Source organism: Suricata suricatta, chromosome 5 (assembly GCF_006229205.1).
Source record: "Suricata suricatta isolate VVHF042 chromosome 5, meerkat_22Aug2017_6uvM2_HiC, whole genome shotgun sequence".
NCBI classification, from domain to species: Eukaryota; Metazoa; Chordata; class Mammalia; order Carnivora; family Herpestidae; genus Suricata; species Suricata suricatta.
In genome coordinates, this window is record NC_043704.1 from 76,280,023 (window position 1) to 76,286,521 (window position 6,499).

Below are 6,499 nucleotides of genomic sequence, written 5' to 3' on the forward strand. Positions count from 1 at the left end.
GTCTCTATATCTCATGGTTCTTCTTAATAAAGAAGTAACAAAATATCTCAATGTTTTATTTCTATACTAAAATATTAATAATTACATTTAGCAGCTTGGTGATATTACTGAAAACCTATGGAAATAAAAAGGTATAAAGGAATACTATGAACAAAATTATATACCCAAAATTAGATTTTCTAGATGAAATGGACAAATTCCTGGGAAGACACAAACTATCAAAATAAAATCAAGAGGTAGAATAGACCTATAAAAATAAGATTGAATTAGTATTTCAATAACTTCCCACAAAGAAAAGTAAAAAACCAGGTGATTTAACTGTTAAATTCTACCAAACATTTAAAGAAGAATAAATACCAATCCTTAATAAAGTCTTCAAAAAATAAAAGAGGAGAGAAGTTTCCCCAATTCACTCTATGATGCCAGTATTATCCTGATACCAAAGCTTAAACAATGAAATAACGAGAAAATTACAGAACATCCTGTATAAATATAGATATAAAAACTTTCAATAAAATACTAGCAAACTGAATCTAATAGCATTTACTAAGGATCATACACCAAGTGGGATTTATCCCAGAAATTCAAGGTTTATTTAACAATCAATCAGTGCAATACATTATGCATAAAGGACAAAATCACATGATCATCTCAGTAAATGAGGAAAAGCATTTGACAAAATCCAATACTCTTTTATAATAAAAATAATCAACAAACTAGGAATTTAAGAGAATTTCCTCAATCTTGTAAAGGGCACCTGCAAAAACCATCATCTAAAACTAATATTGTACTTAAGGTGAAAGTTTGAAATCCATCCCCTGTGAGACCAGGAACAAGGGAAGTAGGTGTGTTCTCACCATTTCTATTAAACATTGTGCTGGAGGTTATAGCCAGAACAACTGACACAAAAAAGAAATAAGAGCCACCTAGAATGGACAGGAAAGAATAAAACTATGTTTATGGATGACATGCTCTTCTATAGAGAAAATTCTAAGGAATTTTTTAAAAAAACAAAACCAACCATTAACCAGCCAACCAACCAACCAACCAACCAACCAACCAACCAAACAAAAGGTTAGAGCTAATAAATGAAGTCAGAAAGGTTTCACGAAACAAGATCAATGTACAAAAATCAATTGTATTTTCATACCCCATCAATGAACAATGTGAAAGTTAAATTAAGACAATAATTCCATTTATTATAGCATCAAGAAGAGAAAACATTTAGGAGTAAATTGAACAAAATTAGTGTAAGGCTTTGAAAGACACTGAAGATCTAAAAAATTAGAAAGACCATGTTCATGGTTTGGAAGAATCAATATTTTAAAAATGGTGATATTTCCCAAATTGATCTACAAATTCAATGTAATTCTTATCAAATCCCAATTGCCATTTTTACAGAAATTGGCAAGCTAATTCTAAAATTCATGCAAAAATGAAAGAGATTCTGAAAAATAAGGAAAAATTTGGAAGTCTCACACTCCCTCATTTCGAAGCTAACTTACAAAGCTTCATCAACCAAGATAATATGTGGGGGCATCTGACTGACTCAGTTGGTAAAGCATGCGACTCTTGATATTAGGGATGTAGGTTTGAGCCCTATGATGGGTGTAGAGATTACTTAAAAAGAATCAAACTAAAAAAAAAAAAAAAAAAAAAGATAGTATGGCGGTGACCTAAGGATAGAAAAACTGATCAATGGAATAGAATTGAGAGACCAAAAATAAAATCGCTTATCAAAATGGTGCTGAGACAACTGGGTATCTATATATAAAAGAATAAAGTTGAACCCCTACCATACACCACATACAAAACATAAAGCAAAATGGGGCAAGGCCTACATTTTAGAGCTAATTAGAACTACAAAATTCTAAAAGAAAACATGGGCATGAGTCTTCATGACTTTGGATTAGGCCATGATATCTTAGATATACTAAACACACACACGCATAAAAAATAAACAAATATTGGGCTTTATCCAAATAACAACTGTGCTTCAAAGGATATTATCAATAAAGTGCAAAAATAATCCACAGAAAGAAGAAATATATTTGCAAATTATATATTGGATAAAGGACTAGCATCCAGAATATAAAGAACTCTTAATATATAATACTAAAGAATATACTATAATAAAAAATAAATTAATAATAATAAATTAATAATATAATAAAAGACAAATAACCTAATTTAAAAGGTTGTCAAGGTATTTGATTAAACATTTCTACTTTATTTTGAAAAAATACTTTCTGAACTCTTTTAAATAAAAAAAATCCACACCCACACTTATCAGAATGCCAAAGCTTCCACTTTTGCCACCTTCTTTTTTTAAAAAAAATTTTTAATGTTTTTTTATTCTTGAGAGAGAGACAGTGAGAGCAGGGGAGGGTCAGAGAGAGGGAGACACAGAACTTGAAGACAGTCTCCAGGCTCTGAACTAGGTGTCAGCACAGAGCCCGATGTGGGGCTGGAACCCACGAACCATGAGATCATGACCTGAGCCAAAGTCGGATAGTTAACCAACTGACCCACCCAGGCACCCCTGCCTTCTTCTTTCTGTCTGCTGTTTTTTCCACTCATTTAACTGTGTGTTAAAAATTCTACTAAAAGGGGCACCTGGGCTGCTCAGTCGGTTAAGCATCCGACTTTGGCTCAGGTCGTGATCTCAAGATGTGTGGGTTCAAGCTCCATGTGAGGCTCTGTGCTGACAGCTCAGAGCCTGGAGCCTACTTTGGATTCTGTGTGTGTCTCTTTCTGCACCTCCCTTGCTTGCAGTCTCTCTCTCTGTCTCTCAAAAATAAATAAAAATTTTAAAAAATTAAAAAAAGAAAACATTAAAAAATTCTACTAAGAAATCACAGGGTTAGAGGGAGGTCCAAATAAAATGTTTAAATTTTTTACTTACTGTAGAAAAAGCCCAATTGTTTAATAGAGTCAGAAATTAATTATTCACATGTGTTTGAGTCACCAGATGGACCCTGATTATCTGTGCTTTTCCTGTCACTGATTATGAGATATAGTTAAGATATAAATGAATCTTATGAGTTATCTATAAATGATAACTTGACAACTTTTTCACTGACAAAATAGAAATGTTATTCAGAAGCTATAAATGAAATAGACTAATAGATGAAAATAAAATTGCTCTTGAAAATCTGAAGCAAAATGTTGTAAGTTTCTCTTAAAATTGGGATCTTTCTTATTGGAACAACCAATCATTTTACATTTCTGTTTTCCTAACTGAGGACAAGAGACAACGTGAGTTAGAAGTGGGACTCTGCAGTGTATCTAGGTTTCCTTTTGGCGCCATAACTTTTCCTTTGTTGTAAAAGGTGAAAAATCAAAACAACTTTATAATTTTTGAAGGACTGATATAGAAGGTAAGTAAGATACTGATATGTGAAATGTTTAGAACAGGGCCTGGCATAGGGTTATTGCTCAATAAGTGGCAACAATACCCTTGTTACATATTATTACTGTGTATACACTAACAGCCCCAGAAACAAATACTCTAACTTCATTTATCTGTTTAATATAATCGATAGTGAACTTTTTTTATTTGAACAATTAGATTATATATATATTTGTATATATATATATAATCATGAAAAGAATTTAGTAAAATATTTTGATTATTAAGAGTGAGAAAAACTTTAATTAAAGGTCTTTGTGAGCCTTTCTTTCCAAAGTAGGTGAAAGGGTCATGAATAAGGCACTTATTTTTCATTACTTTGCCAACATCAGCTAAAATCTGACAGAAGATTCAGGAGATTGCATCAGATTTCCTGAAACACATGTTTGTAGAGCAAAAGTCATACATAACATTTTGTTTAGAAATTAGTCATCAGCACCCAACCTTATCAGAAAAGAAGGCAAACCTGATAGGAATTGGGGTTCCTTGACCTGCTGTTTAACATCAAAATTTTTTAAAAATCCAAACAATCTTATTTATATTTAAAAACATTTTTATTAAATTAAGGAACCATGAGCTGAACATGTCTTTAATACTGACTCATATTTAACTTGCCATTTCATTTGTTGTTTATTGCCAAGTCTTCATTTTGGATTATTAGATTTATTATCAATATGTTATATATGAATGATCAGGTTTATTATCAGTATAGTTTATATTTTTTTACTCTTTCTTTTTTAAAAAATGCATATTTATTCATTTTTGAGTGAGAGAGAGGCAAGGGGAGAGGGAAACAGAGAATTCCAAGCAGACTCCACACTGTCAGCACAGAGCTTGATGCAGGGCTTAAACCCACTAACCATGAGATCATGACCTGAACTGAAACTAAGTGTCTGATGCTTAACTGACTGAGCCTCTGTTATGCCCAGATCACAAAATCCCCAACAGCCAAGACCATCAAGGAGTCCAAATCACATATGCAAAAGCAAAGGCCGTTTATTTGGGCTTAAGCTCAGTCTCTCAGACCTCACCAACGCAGTGGATCCGTGCTGAGAGCCCCAATCATCAGTTGGGCAGGGTTTTTACTACAGTTGGGGTGAGGGATGGGGTGAAGGGGGAGTTACAAGGAATTGTGACATAGGCACAGCAGTCCTAGTAACAACCTTAACCACTCAGAGTCTCTAGGGCATCTGTTACATTTGGCAGGACCCAATCATGACATTTGGTGTTCCTTGAAAATAACCAATTACGGGGTGGGCTAAGGACCCCCATGTGGGGTTTGGGCAAGTGGCGAGTGATTGGCTAACTAACATTAAGTAACTCTCTATTGTCCCCAGCCCCCAAACCCTCAACCTCAGGAATGTTAAGCATCCTCTTGGTCCTTACTGATTGACTGGTTTAGGGGCAGTTCTTGAGCAAGGTGTAACTGCCTGATTGTTTCAGGGAATCTGAAACTAAGGCCTTCTAGTTTCTAAGGCTTATTTTAAGCCTGTCATGGCGATAGTTTGGCTCTTCACCTGGCAGGTGCCTTTTCAATCTTTTCTGTAATAATAGTTTGGGATTATACCCTTTTTCATCATAGTTGTATATTCTTTGTTTATTAGGTAGTACTGATTTTCCATTTTCCATGCTTACACACTTTAACAAGAAAAGAGCTTAAAAAGCTAATCCAAATAATATAGTAAAGAAATAATGGTGAAAGGGATCAAGGTATATTTAAATGACAGGGTTTGAAACACTATGGTATGGAAAACTTTAAGGATTAAGTTTTAAATATTGTCCTTGAATTTTTAGGCTCAAGAGAGAACAGAAACTGAAGGGTCAATTATTCTTTCCATTCATTTAACTTTATACCTAGATATAAAGTTTCAGAGCATTATCCAATTTTGCCTCCAAATTACGAGATATTTCAGTTGCTGTTTACTCTGAATTTATCCAATTTTGCCTCCAAATTACGAGATATTTCAGTTGCTGAAAACAGAACTTGCGGCATTTGATCAGAAGCTTGAGGAATAAGTAGGTGAAATGGTGCAGGAATGGAGTCTCCATAGACAGAAATTTGTCAGCAAATCTCTGAAGTGAGGAAGTGAAAGGTGTGTTCAGGAATTGAAAGCTTACTGTGGTGCACAGACATATAGTGAAAATGAGCCTGGGAAAGAAAAACAAGACTGAGTATCAAATTAAGTAGTTTAGATTTTATTTGGGGAATTTATTAAAGCAATGGGTTAGTGAAAAGTTGGGCCATTGTCCTTCTTTCACATTGTCTCATGCTGCTGTTTGTGCATAGGAAACTGAGTCAGTTTTAGAGCTAATGCATCTAGGGTTCTCCTGACAGAAGAAGTAAATGCCAAGGCCAGAGGTCATTAGCACATCTTTGGAGCCATAAAATTGGAATTGTGGATATACTGAAAGACTTTGACTTAAAAAGAAAACCATTACAATTAAAGCAAGTATTAAAGAGTGTAATTGACGGGACATTTGCCAACTTTGGATTAATTAGATTTAGCTTTAATCTTTAGAAGTGCTTGTTGCAGCAAAATGAAACCATCCTTCTTCAGTGCAGTAAGACATTAATGTTCCCATTATGATTCATTTCCAATCTGAGCACTCCCCAGTTCAAATCTATTTGGTTGGTTAAAAATGAAGTGGTGGTTTCAAATAACAGTGGGCTATCAGGAAGACCTGGGGGGTGGGTGGAAGAGTGAGGGGGGCTCTAATTCAGTCAAATGAAAGGCATTGTTCCCATTTCATTGTTATGAAAATCAAACCCACAGGTTCTATATTGCCAATTTTTGCTTTATGCTGTGTTGGAAGTACGTGAGCATGCATAGGAATGCCTGCTTTTAGTGAAATGGGCAGGTATGAGATATATCGATTGGCTTCTTCCTGTCATTGACTGAGTAGCAAACCTGTCACTTCTCCAAGTAGTGAATTATGTTGACAGAATGCATTACATTTTATAAGTTTTTTTCTTTGTCCAGATCATTTGTAGTTGAAGCACACTTGCCACCTTTTAAAAGTCATCTCTGCAGCATTCCCGAGCCACTGAAGTATTCATCTTGGCCTGGATAGTCAGTTTCTTTGTTA